The sequence below is a fragment of the Nicotiana tomentosiformis genome, chromosome 6 (genome assembly GCF_000390325.3).
Source record: "Nicotiana tomentosiformis chromosome 6, ASM39032v3, whole genome shotgun sequence".
NCBI classification, from domain to species: Eukaryota; Viridiplantae; Streptophyta; class Magnoliopsida; order Solanales; family Solanaceae; genus Nicotiana; species Nicotiana tomentosiformis.
This window is the reverse complement of record NC_090817.1, coordinates 126,638,178-126,653,315: the sequence shown is the minus strand read 5'-3', so window position 1 is coordinate 126,653,315 and position 15,138 is coordinate 126,638,178.

Sequence of the window (15,138 nt, the reverse complement as noted above, 5' to 3'; positions counted from 1 at the left end):
CAAGTACTTGTTAGTTGCACAGAAATAAAAAGAGGTGGCCCATAGTTTTATTGGGCAGTCTCTTAAACTAAAATTGGGCTCGGAATATTTCTAAAGAAAACTACCAGTTATATCCATTTATAAGTAGCTTATTATAAAATTTGGTCAGTTCATAAAATATTACTAATATTAGCCAAATAGCTATTTGTAGCCAAAGAAAGTCAAATTTTTGCTTTTTGTTTTGAGTGGATATTATTAGAATAGATTGAACACGTCTTAAGGAGCTTGAATCTCAGTTTTGGGATAATTTGGTGGAGTTTTGAGATAGTTTGAATTGAAAATTCGAAGTAGAAGATGAACATAAATAAAAATTGATATATGTATCACACTATGTATTATTTGTGTATCATATTTGTATCAAATGTGTATCACATGTATATCCATGCATATCTGTGTGCGAGATACATGCGTGATACATGTGTCACAGAAAAAAAAACTGAACTCGATTTTAACTACGAATTTTGATACCAAATCAGTCCAAATCACATCCAATCTTCCTCACATTTTGTATATTGACTCATCTATATGTTTTCAATGAATTTCAACCATACCCATTGAAAAATATTCTTTTTTGCTTAGATTTTTAGAATTTTATATATATATATATATATATATATATATATATATATATATATATATATATATATATATATATATTATATTTTATCACATTATTTGCTAACTCATCATGAAATTTTCTTTTTGTCTTTCATCTAATATTATTGATCACGCTTAAAAATATGGAAGGAGATCTTTGCGTGTGATTCTTGGAGAGAAAGAACCTTATTTATTTGAATTTCAATTTATATATGTGCTTGGCTAGTATTGGTAAGTCTGTGATTAATGGTCAAAGACTGATAAGTTGAAACTTATTTGGGACATTTATGTAAGATTTCATATTTCTTCTTTCTCTAAAACATGATGCAAGGGAGTTTATTGGATGTCCATAATCAAAACTTTTTTTTTTGAAAATTTAATCTAAATTGTCCCCCCCCCCCCCCCAAACATTTTAAACTAAAAATAATTGATAAATGTATAATGTGTACGTGTGTGTATGTGTGTGTATTATATATATATATATATATATATAGAGAGAGAGAGAGAGATTAAAAAAATTATTATATATCGATTAAAAAATTAGTGTATTATACATATATATCGATTAAAAAAATAAATAGTGAATTCACCTGACTATTTATGTAACAATCACTTTTTTAAAAAAAGTAAGTGTCCGATGGATGCTTTTGTTTGCCCAGGAAGGGGTAAGGAGCTTTAGCCCTGAATGTGTCAAACTCTTATGAATTCCCTAGCAAAAAGTCGCTTGTATATGGTCTAATTTCCTCGTTCAAATGAAAAGATGAATCACTCAAGCCTACAAGCTCGTCAGACTCACGGGTCGTTTGGTAGGATGTATAAGAATAGTACGGAATAAGGTGTATTAGTAATATAGGGATTAGTAATGCATGAGTTAGTAATGTAGGGATTAGTAATGCAGGGGTTAGTAATGCAAGCATTAGTTATGTAGATATTATTTTTTATCTACTGTTTGGTGTGGTGTATTAAAAATTATAATGCATTATATAATTTTAAAGAAAAATAGATATTTACAAAAATATCCTCCATATTCTCTAGCTTTAAGGGACTTTAAGGACAATTTTGTCTTTAACCATACTAATGCATCCATTAATAGCATTGGTATTACTAATGTCATGGTTTTCTATACATTGCTTATACATAGGATAATACCAAGTATGATGTACACAGGTTGAAAAAATATACCAAACAAGATATTAGTAATATACAGAGCTAATGTTTGTATTATTTTTTCTAATACCTCCTACCAAAGGACCCCATAGTGTTATTTTAGGATGCACCACAATACAAGAGAAGGGCTAATTGTACCACTCCTATTTTTTTCGCATTACAACAACAACAACCCAGTGTAATTCCACAAGTGGGGTATGGGGATGGTAGGATGTACACAGCTTTACCCCTACCCTGGAAGGACAGAGAGACTGTTTCCAATAGACCCTCGGTTAAATAACAGACGAAAGAAGCACTGATAGCAAGTAATAGCAAAATAATATATTTAGAAAATTAAAACCAAGATAGCAATATAGGCTATGAAAGAAATACGGATAGCAAGTAATAACAATACAAGGTATGTAGTGATAGCAAACTAATAGCTTGTTTGGATGATTGTTACATATTGTATCGTATTGTATTGTTATCCCAAAGCAATGTTTGTTTTGATTGTTTATTTTAAATTGATAGTATTGAATTATTAAATCCATTGTTCCAAAACAACCAAAAGCCCAATTTTATGAAACAACTGATTTGGTGTTCGGGGATTGTGTTCTATTTTCTTTTTCAATTATGCCCTTACTTATTAATCCATAATTCTATTGTATTCTTTACTTCTTCTTTTTTTAACTCCAAATCTCCAACCTATTGACATATGTTGTCTACGTTCATCTTTTTCAGAGTTGGTTCATGCCATTCTTTTTATCCAAATCTCTGTTCATTTCTTTATCTCTTTCCATCGTAATTAGATTTTTTTTCACTAATGATAGTTAACATTTTTCTTCAAGTTTTTGCTCTTGTTTCCAAGCTACATAATTTGTGATAAATTAGTAGAAATAAGTTTTCTTAAATTATTTTTATACGTAATTCTGGATAAATTTTATTTAAAATAATTGAGGATATTTTAGTAAACTTATCAGTTATAATACAATACGATTCAGTCAAACCAAACAACAAACGATACAATCTATCCAAACGATGTATCCATAAAATGATATAATACAATACAATACAATACAATATATTATAAAACGATGGGTAACAGTGATCCAAACATAGTTTAAGGGAGCACTGGTGGCAAGTAATAACAGTACAAGATATGCGATAATATTAAACTAGGGGAAAAGGGGTAATACTAATACTAATACTATTGAACTAATGAAGACAAAGAGAAACGCTCGGCTACCTACTAACCTTCTACCATAATCATCAACCTCTACTAACCTGTTTTTTTCCCGAATTAAAGAACGAATTCTAAATACAAATAGAAAGTATAGTGCCAAAATTAAACAACAAAATAATTTGTACGTGAAAAAATTTCTTGCTCAAGGGAGTAAAAATTACGATCTATCGGGATTTGGCTCAAAATTTCACTAACTTCAAAGAGCGATTTTAAGTTATAACTCAATAATCAAATTGACTATAAACTCTAGTACGTTAACCCTACAATCAACCCAATTGTAGTAACCCCCTCCCCCCCTCCAAATTATAAACTCTAGTATAGAAATCTAAACAAACTTCACTTACGATATATTACACTTCTCAATAAAGCAATATATGTTACGATTAAAGAATGATGACTCAATCCTAAACAACTAAAGAACTTGAGCAGCTTTGTCCTATGGATCTGGTTCTTCCATTGAGAAGCATGAATACTTGAAAGCACCTCTTGCTAAGAATTGCTATTTGCCTTGAATAAATTTTATAATTGTGCAAAATAATGGTAGTCTTCAATAACAGCAATGGGACCTTTATATAGGAGCGAGGTTGGCCGAATCTTTTTCCAAGTTTAGCTCCAAGAGATAAATTAACTTGATCATGTAGCTCTTAAGAAAGATAAATCCTAAAAGGATTCTATTTTATTTCATTAAAATACTCCTTTACGTGTTTTTCTTTCTGCGTAAGTATTTCCATAATTAAAATCCTTGTCGATCACAAATTCCTTCGGCCAATATTCTCCTTGTAGCCCAAAAATGAAAACCCTTCAAGGAATCTGACTAGCAACAGAAATCGATGTTTCTATCTCAATCCAATATGCATTAGGAAATAACCTTCAGCTTTTAGACAACAAACATGAAGAGAGCTGGTTCTTTTACAACTTTTTGTTAATCATCAAAACCAATATAAGCTCAGCTCAACATATAACAACTCCATTTTTAGTTCCATTCACTCGGGTTTAACCAATATATTGAGAGTGTAAAGATATTGTACTTAATTTAGCCATTTAAAAGCTAATTACAAATAATTGTGATATTAAGCATAATTGATGACATGGAAATTAAGGTATTAGCTATTGTATTAGTGGTGAAAGAACGTTACACGTGGAATATTGGAATGCTGATATGGCATGATACGTGAAACAATGATATGGCGATAAGTGGTTTTCTTAATTGATAAAGAAGAGAAGGCACGAGAGGAAATACCTACGAGACGATACAAAAAAAAAAGAACCGGGCCTAACAGTTGGTGTAATGACCCAACCGTTCATTTTAACTTTTAAAACCCCGTTCCCTAAAAATAAAACTTTCTGTAGGTTCTTGTAATGATTTATGACTTGCGAGGATGATTGGTTCGGGATTTGGAAGTGTTTGGGGTGAAACCGGAACACTTGGTTCCTTAAGTTGGCCTTAAAGTGCTAAGTTTGACTTCGGTCAATATTTTGAGAAAATGACCCCAGAATAGAATTTTGATGATTCCAACAGCTCCGTATGGTGATTTTGGACTTAGGAGCGTGTTCGAAATTTTATTTGGAAGTCCGTAGTTAAATTAGGCTTGAAATGGCTAAAAATAAGAATTTAAGTTTGAAAGTTTAACCGATGAGTTGACTTTTTGATACCGGAGTCGGAATCCAGTTCCAAAAATTTTTATAGCTCCGTTATATTATTTATGACTTGTGTGTAAAATTTGAGGTCAATCGGAGTTAATTTGATAGGTTCCGACATTGAACCTAGAAGTTGAAAACTCTTAGTTTCATTAAGCTTGAATTGGGGTATGATTCATGGTTTTAGCGTTGTTTGATGTGATTTAGAGGTTCGACTAAGTTCATATGATGTTTTAGGACTTGTTGGTATATTTGATTGAGGTCCCGAGGGCCTCGAGTGAGTTTCGGATGATTAACGGTCAAAAGTTGGACTTAAAAAGCTGCTGCAATTTTCCCTTCTGCTATATATTCTGGGCTGTGATCGAGCCCCAGATCGAACCCCAGATCGAACCCAGATATCGAGCCCACGATCGAGGCCTGAGTATAAGCCAGGGACGATGCTCAGTATCGAAGCCACGATCGAAGGCAAGGCTCGAGGGCCATGATCGAAGGTAAGGCTCGAGGGCCAGGATCAAGACACAAAATCGAACTTGATCGAGGCCATGACCATGTCCCAGGCTCGAGGCCTTATCGAGACCATGACCAGCTCCTGAGATCGAGCTCCCTGAGATCGAGCTCCCCTGATCGAGCTCCTTGATCGAACTAGACAGATCTTTAAGTTATAAAAATAGAGGACATTCGTCTCATTTGCAATTTTTGACGAACTTGAGCTTGAGCAGAGGTGACTTTTGACAGATTTTCAAGGAAAAAATATTGGGGTAAGTGATTCTAACTCGGATTTGGTCTACATATACAAGTATATCATTGTTTTCACCATAAATTAATGTTTTGAGATTTAAATTTGGGAACTTTTTAGAAATCTCATAAAAACGCATTTTTGAGATTTCGGTATCGATTCGGAGTCGGATTTGAGTGAAACTGGTATGGTTGGACTCATAATTGAATGGGTTGTCAGATTTCGTAACTTTTTTCGGATTCCGAGACGTGAGCCCCACGGACAAATTCTTAATTAATTTTGGAATTTTTATTTAAAATGTAGCATTTTCTTATAGAATTGATTCCTATAATTTTTAGTGATTGTATCGAATTATTTTTGGCTAGATTCGAGCCAGACAGAGTTGGATAATCATGGAAAAGGCCTTATAGTAGATTAAATTGGAGCAAGACGAGGTAAGTCTCTTGTCTAATCTTGTGAGGGAGAAATTACCCCATAGGGATTAAATTGAATAATTGTTGCTAATTATAGGGGCTACGTACGCACGAGGTGATGAGAGTCCGTGCGTAGCAACTATTAATGCTAAAGTCCGGGTAGTTTAAGACTCAAAGCATGAATTACTTGTGTGAATTGTATTCTTTATTAATTAAAACAATTGATGTATATATTGTGAATTGTTATGAAAAGTAGAAAAATATGAAATTTTCATATGCTTAATTTTTGTTTAAATCAATTAATTGTTAAAAGAAATTGTTCTCCTCCCGAATTCACCTTATAATAAATATACTCTCCTTCTGGAGGTATATAAGAAAATATCCTCCTTTCTTGCGGAGCGGGTCGAATGCCTCGGCAGGATAGATGCATCTATGGATCGCGCCACACGTCCCTCGGCAGTGTACACGACACTCTGGATCGGGCCGTACGTCCCCGGCAGAAATCGTGCTTAATAATAATAATTACACGATACTTTAATAATTTATTTCAGCTTGTGAAGCAAATAAATAAATTGAAAAATCTTTGGAATTTAATAAATTATTATTCTTGCTTGTTAAGGAATTAATTGTTACTCCTGTAAATGAGATTTAATTGATAAATTGGAAATTTTTTTTGTATTGAAGGAATTTAGTTAATATATTGAGAATTGTTACATTTGAAGGAATTTGAATATTTTCGCTGATTAAATAAATTATTGTAAATTCTGTAAATCATGCTGATTTAAATATCCTAGTTTTATTTCAGTTATTATTGACCCATAGTGAGTGTCAAAGTCGGTCATCTCGTCTCTACCACTTCGAGATTAGGCTTGATACTTACTGAGTACACGTTGTTTACGTACTCATACTACACTTGATGCACTTTTTGTGCAGGATCTGAGACAGGTACTAGTGGAGGACCTATCATCACCTACCCACTTCATCCCGAGGCATAGTGGTGAGCTACCTTTCTGAGCTGTTCTGCAGCTACCAGTGTCTCTCCCTATATTTACATTCTGTCTATTTCATTTCAGACAGTATTTGGAGTTTTGTATAATCTACGAGATGCTCATTCACTTGTGACACCAGGTCTTAGCACACACATTGGTAGAGTTTGGGTTTATATTTTTCTTGGTTTTAAACTTTATCAATGTATGCTAAATTTATTAGTTGGCTTGCCTAGCTGTAGTGTTGGGCGCCATCACGACCTACAGGTGAAATTGGGTCGTGACAACATGGTATCAGAGCACTAGGTTCACGTAGGTCTCACAAGTTATGAGCAGACCTAATAGAGTCTTGCGGATCGATACGGAGACGTCTGTACTTATCTTCGAGAGGCTATAGGGTGTTAGGAAATTACCTTTCTTCACATTCCATCGTGCAATTAATGTAGCACTAAAAATCCTTCTCTTATTTTCTCACAGATAGTGAGAACGCGCTCGAATGAAGTTCCAGACCAGGGAAGAGCTACTCCCCCAGTTGCTAGAGGCCGAGGGAGGGCTCCAGCCCGTGGTAGAGGGCGAGGACGTCCCAGGACTATTCCGGTTATGCCTCCAGTGGATCCAGCAGAGAATCCCATTATTGAAGAGCAGGGTGAGGTGCCTGTGGCAGAGCTAGCTCTGGTGGACTTCACATCTGCACTGGGATTTCAGGCTGTCATGGGTCGTATGCTGCGATTCATGGACAATATGACTCAGGCCGTTTATTTCCGGCAGACCCAGCCACATCTCAGGCGGGCGGGGAGCACATACCCCTACCTCGCAGGCTCTGGACAGGCAGCTATCGTATATCAGACCCAGGGTGCACTACCCGTGGGTGGAGCCCAGCCAGTGGCGGCAGCTACACCTGAGCCCAGGCTAGCTGTAGCCGCCGATCCTGAGAAACTATTGGACAAATGGACTAGACTACATCCTCCTGTCTTCGGGGGTGAGCGACATGAGGATCCACAAGATTTCATTGATCGTTGCAAGGATAGACTGTACAACATGAGGATATTGGAATCCCATGGTAGTTGATTTCGTTACTTTTCAACTAGAGGGTAGAGCCCGTAGGTGGTGGCAGTCTTATGCTCTTGACAGACCAACAGATTCTCCTCCCATGACTTGGGACAGGTTCACCCGTATCTTCTTGGACAGGTATATTCCACCCTCCCAGAGGGAAGAGTTGCGGTTTCAGTTTGAGCAGCTCTAGCAGGGTCAGATGTCAGTGACTAATTATGAGGCGAGGTTTCCTGAATTATCTCGCCATGCACTAATGATACTCCCTACTGAGTCGGAGAGAGTGCGAAGGTTTGTAGCCGATTTACAAACTGGTATTCAGGCCACTATGACTCGAGAGGTTGAGATGGGTACTTCTTATGAGCGAGTTGTGGAGATAGCCCGGAGGATTGAGGGTGTACTTCAGCGGAGCCGAGAGCATATTATGAGAGATAAGCGGTTCAGGTACTCTGAAGAGTTCAGAGGTGCTCCATCCGGGGGCAGATGTCAGTTCGTGAGGGGGCAGTCCAGCAGACCCCCATATCCAGCACCACCACCTCCTCGAGGTGCTCCTGTGCGACCTTATCTAAGTGTTATTCCAGAGAATTCTTACCGCCCACTAGCTATTCAGGGTCCTTCTAGTGGGTATTCACGTCCCCAGGGCCAGACACTTAGTCAGCAGCCCATCGCACCGAAGAGTTGTTACGAGTGCGGGGATCCTAGTCACATGCGGAGGTTTTGCCCCAGGCTTCGGGGTAGACCAGTACAGCAGGGTCAGCAGCCTATGCTTACTAGACCAGTTGCTCCACCAGTAGACCGACCACCCAGAGGTAGAGGACAGGTGGGTAGGGGCCGTCCTAGAGGTGGAGGTCAGCCAGACGGAGGCCAGACAATTGGCGCTCCAGCTCGGTTCCATGCTTTTCTGGCTAGACCAGATGCAGAGGCCTCAGATGTCGTGATTACAGGTATTATTTCTATTTGTGGCAAAGATGCCTCAGTATTATTTGATCCAGGATCTACGTATTTATATGTGTCATCTCTATTTGCTCTATTCCTGGGTGTTTCTCGTGAGTCCTTGAGTACTCCTATTTATGTGTCCACTCCTGTGGGCGATTCTATTATTGTGAACCGGATCTACCGGTCCTGTATTATTACATTCTGTGGTTATGAAACTAGAGCAGATCTCCTATTGCTTGAGATGACCGATTTTGAAATTATTCTGTACATGGACTGGTTATCTCCATATCATGTTATTCTAGATTGTCATGCCAAGACTGTTACCTTGGCTATTCTAGCATTGCCTAAGCTGGAGTGGAAGGGTTCGCCTGTTAGTTTATTTAATCGAGTTATTTCTTTTATAAAGGCTCAACACATGGTTGAGAAGGGTTGTTTGGCTTATCTAGCCTATGTTCGGGATACTACTGCAGAGACTCCGGTTATTGATTCAGTGCCTGTAGTTTGGGAGTTCCCCGATGTATTTCCATCAGATTTTCCAGGTATGCCACCTGATCGTGATATTGATTTCTGTATTGACTTGGCTTCAGATACCCAACCTATATATATCCCACCGTATCGTATGGCTCCGAAAGAATTGAAAGAACAGCTTGAAGAGTTACTAGCCAAAGGGTTCGTCAGACCGAGTGTATCGCCTTGGGGTGCACCAGTATTATTTGTGAAAAAGAAGGATGGAACAATGCGGATGTGTATTGATTATCGCCAATTGAACAAAGTCACTATTAAGAACAAGTACCCGTTGCCGCGTATTGATGATCTATTTGACCAGTTGCAGGGTGCTAGGTTATTCTCTAAGATCGACTTGAGGTCGGGGTACCATCAGTTGAAGATTCGGGACTCGGATGTTCCGAAGACTGCTTTTCGGACTACATATGGTCATTATGAGTTTCTGGTGATGTCCTTCGGTTTAACTAATGCCCCGGCAGCGTTTATGGATCTAATGAACAGAGTATTCATGACATATATTGATTCGTTTGTCATTGTCTTCATTGATGACATCTTAATCTATTCGCGCAGTAAGGAGGAACATGAGCAGCATATGAGAGTAGTGCTTCAGACATTGCGGGAACAAAAGCTATATGCTAAGTTCTCTAAATGTGAGTTTTGGCTAGAGTCTGTAGCATTTTTGGGACATATTGTATCGGGCGAAGGTATTAAAGTTGATCCCAAAAAGATTGAGGCAGTTCAGAATTGGCATCGTCCCACTTCGGCGACTAAGATCAGGAGTTTTCTGGGTTTAGCAGGTTATTATCGTCGGTTCGTGGAAGGTTTTTCATCTATTGCAGCACCTTTGACCAAATTAACCCAGAAGGGTGTTCAGTTCCGATGGTCCGATGATTGTGAGTCAAGTTTTCAGAAGCTCAAGATAGCACTGACTACAGCACCCGTGTTAGTGTTACCATCTGGTTTGGGAATATATATAGTGTATTGCGACGCGTCACGCGTTGGCTTGGGTTGTGTATTGATGCAGGAAAGGCGAGTTATTGCATATGCTTCACGTCAGCTGAAGCCCCACGAGAAGAATTATCCAGTACATGATTTGGAGTTAGCTTCGATTGTTCACGCTCTAAAGATTTGGAGGCATTATCTTTATGGGGTGTCTTGTGAAGTTTACACTAATCATCGCAGTTTGCAGCATTTATTCCAGCAGAGGGATCTAAATTTGAGGCACCGCAGATGGCTGGAGTTACTAAAAGATTATGATATTACTATCTTGTATCATCCGGGCAAAGCAAATATGGTTGCAGATGCCTTGAGCAGGAAGGCGGAGAGTATGGGTGGTTTGGCTTTCATTTCAGTAGAGGAAAGGCCATTAGCCTCGGATATTCAGTCCTTGGCTAGCAAACTTGTGAGGTTGGATATTTCAGAGCCCAGCCGAGTTCTTGCATGTGTGGTGGCCCAATCTTCACTATTTGAGCAGATCAAGGCTCGCCAGTATGATGAGCCATACTTGATGGTTCTTCGTGAAACGGTACTACGAGGTGGTGCCAAGGAAGTTACTATTAGAGCGGATGGTGTTCTGCGACTCCAAGATCGTCTATGTGTTCCTAATGTGGATGGACTGAGGAAAAAGATCCTGGAAGAGGCACACAGTTCTCGGTATTCTATTCATCCAGGTGCTACTAAGAGGTATCTTGACTTGAGGCAACATTATTGGTGGTGACGAATGAAAAAGGACATAGTTGAGTATGTATCCAGGTGTCTAAATTGCCAGCAAGTTAAATATGAGCACCAGAGGCCAGGTGGCCTACTTCAGCAGATGACTATACCAGAGTGGAAATGGGAACGAATTACTATGGACTTTGTAGTTGGGTTGCTGCGGACCTTGAGGAAGTTTGATGCAGTTTGGGTGATTGTTGACAGGTTGACTAAGTTCGGCACATTTTATTCCTGTTGTGACTACGTATACTTCAGAGAGGTTGGCCCAGATTTATATTCAGGAGATAGTTCGGTTGCACGGTGTGCCAATTTCCATCATATCAGATAGAGGCCCTCAATTTACTTCACATTTCTGGAGAGCAGTACAGAGTGAGTTGGGGACCCGTGTAGAGCTCAGCACAGCCTTTCATCCGCAGACCGATGGACAGTCAGAGAGGACAATTTAGATTTTGGAGGATATGCTCAAGGCATGTGTGATCGACTTTGGAGGTCAGTGGGATCGTTTCCTGCCTTTGGCCGAGTTTGCTTATAATAACAGTTACCAATCCAGCATCGAGATGGCTCCATTTGAGGCTCTATATGGTCGGCGATGTCGTTCACCTATCGGATGGTTTGAGCCAGGTGAGGCTAAGTTATATGGTACTGATTTGGTAAGTGATGCCTTGAAAAAGGTAAAGTTGATTCAGGAGCGACTTCGTACAGCACAGTCCAGACAAAAGAGTTACGCGGATCAGGAAGCGCGTGATATATCATTTATGGTAGGTGAAAAAGTTCTTTTGAAGGTTTTGCCGATGAAGGGAACTATGAGATTCGGGAAGAAGGGCAAGTTGAGCCCAAGGTTTATAGGCCCATTTGAGGTGTTGAAACGAGTTGGGGAGGTTGCTTATGAGCTTGCATTGCCTCCCAGCCTATCAGGAGTTCATTCGGTTTTTCACGTATCTATGCTCTGGAAGTATCATGGCGACCTATCACATGTGTTAGACTTCAGCACAGTTCAGCTAGATAATAGCTTGGGTTATGAAGAGGAGCCAATTGCCATTGTTGATAAACAGGTTCGCCAGTTGAGGTCCAAGAGGATTTCTACAGCAAAAGTCCAGTGGAGGGGCCAACCAGTCGAGGAAGCGACTTGGGAGGCCGAGAAATACATGCGGAGCAGATATCCACACTTATTCAGCACTCCAGGTACAATTCTAAACCCATTCGAGGATGAACGTTTGTTTAAGAGGTGGAGAATGTAATGACCCAACCGGTTATTTTAACTTTTAGAACCCCGTTCCCTAAAAATAAAACTTCATGTAGGTGCTTGTAATGATTTATGACTTGCGGGGATGATTGGTTCGGGATTTGGAAGTGTTTGGGGTGAAACCGGAACACTTGGTTCCTTAAGTTGGCCTTAAAGTGCTAAGTTTGACTTCGGTCAACATTTTGAGAAAACGACCCTCAGAATAGAATTTTGATGATTCCAACAGTTCCGTATGGTGATTTTGGACTTAGGAGCGTGTTCGAAATTTTATTTGGAAGTCCGTAGTTAAATTAGGCTTGAAATTGCTAAAAACAAGAATTTAAGTTTGGAAGTTTGACCGATGAGTTGACTTTTTGATACCGGAGTCGGAATCCAGTTCCGAAAATTTTCATAGCTACGTTATGTCATTTATGACTTGTGTGTAAAATCTGAGGTCAATCGGAGTTGATTTGATAGGTTCCGACATCGAACCTAGAAGTTGAAAACTCTTAGTTTCATTAAGCTTGAATTGGGGTATGATTCATGGTTTTAACATTGTTTGATGTGATTTAGAGGTTCGACTAAGTTCGTATGATGTTTTAGGACTTGTTGGTATATTTGGTTAACGTTCCGAGGGCCTCGGGTGAGTTTCGGATGGTTAACGGATCAAAAGTTGGACTTAAAAAGCTGCTATAATTTTCCCTTCTGCTGTATATTCTGGGCTGTGATCGAGCCCCAGATCGAACCCAGATATCAAGCCCACGATCGAGGCCTGAGTCGAAGCCAGGGACGAGGCTCAGTATCGAAGCCACGATCGAAGGCAAGGCTCGAGGGCCATGATCGAAGGCAAGGCTCGAGGGCCAGGATCAAGACCAAAGATCGAACTTGATCGAGGCCATGACCATGTCCCAGGCTCGAGGCTTGATCGAGGCCACGACCAGCTCCTGAGATCGAGCTCCCTGAGATCGAGCTCCCCTGATCGAGCTCCTTGATCGAACTGGACAGAGCTGTAAGTTATAAAAACAGAGGACATTCGTCCTATTTGCCATTTTTGACGAACTTGAGCTTGAGCAGAGGCGACTTTTGACAGATATTTAAGGGAAAAACATTGGGGTAAGTGATTCTAACTCGTATTTGGTCTACATATACAAGTATATCATTGTTTTCACCATAAATTAGTGTTTTGAGATTTAAATTTGGAAAATTTTTAGAAATCTCATAGAAACGCATTTTTGAGATTTCGGTATCGATTCGGAGTCGGATTTGAGTGAAACTGATATGGTTGGACTCATAATTGAATGGGTTGTCGGATTTCGTAACTTTTTTCAGATTCCGAGACGTGGGCCTCACGGACGAATTTTTAATTAATTTCGGGATTTTTATTTAAAATGTAGTATTTTCTTATAGAATTGATTCCTATAATTTTTAGTGATTGTATCGAATTATTTTTGGCTAGATTCGAGCGAGACAGAGTTGGATAATCGTGAAAAAGGCCTTATAGTGGATTAAATTAGAGCAAGACGAGGTAAGTCTCTTGTCTAATCTTGTGAGGGAAAAATTACCCCATAGGGATTAAATTGAATAATTGTTGCTAATTGCGGAGGCTACGTACGCACTAATTACTATTAATGTATATATTGTGAATTGTATTCTTTATTAATTATATGCTAATTGCGGGGGCTACTATTAATGCTAAAGTCCGGGTAGTTTAAGACTCAAAGCATGAATTACTTGTGTGAATTGTATTATTTATTAATTAAAATAATTGATGTATATATTATGAATTGTTATGAAAAGTAGAAAAATATGAAATTTTCATATGCTTAATTTTTGTTTAAATCAATTAATTGTTAAAAGAAATTGTTCTCCTCCCGAATTTACCTTATAATAAATATACTCTCCTTTCGGAGGCATATAAGAAAATATCCTCCTTTCTTGTGGAGCGGGCCGAACGCCTCGGCAGGATAGATACATCTATGGATCACGCCGCACGTCCCTTGGCAGTGTACACGACACTCTGGATCGGGCCGTACGTCCCCGGCAGAAATCGTGCTTAATAATAATAATTACACGATACTTTAATAATTTATTTCAGCTTGTGAAGCAAATAAATAAATTGGAAAATCTTTGGAATTTAATAAATTATTATTCTTGCTTGTTAAGGAATTAATTGTTACTCCTGTAAATGAGATTTAATTGATAAATTGGAAATTTTTTTGAATTGAAGGAATTTAATTAATATATTGAGAATTGTTACATTTGAAGGAATTTGAATATTTTCGCTGATTAAATAAATTATTGTAAATTCTGTAAATCATGCTGATTTAAATATTCTAGTTTTATTTCAGTTATTATTGACCCATAGTGAGTGTCAAAGTCGGCCATCTCGTCTCTACCACTTCGAGATTAGGCTTGATACTTATTGGGTATACGTTGTTTACGTACTCATACTACACTTGCTGCACTTTTTGTGCACGATCTGAGACAGGTACTAGTGGAGGACCTATCATCAACTACCCACGTCATCCCGACGCATAGTGGTGAACTGCCTTTCTGAGCCGTTCTGCAGCTACCAGTGTCTCTTCCTATATTTACATTCTGTCTATTTCATTTCAGACAGTATTGGGAGTTTTGTATAATCTACTAGATGCCCATTCACTTGTGACACCAGGTCTTGGCACACACATTGGTAGAGTTTGGGTATATATTTTTCTTGGTTTTAAACTTTATCAATGTATGCTAAATTTATTAGTTGGCTTGCCTAGCTATAGTGTTGGGCGCCATCACGACCTACAGGTAAAATTGGGTCGTGACAGTTGGCAAAGAATAAATGAGGACGAAATGAATAAAGAATAAAAAGAAGGAAAGGTACATGAACCGGAAGTAAATAAGGAAGGGGAATCAGAACAGACATG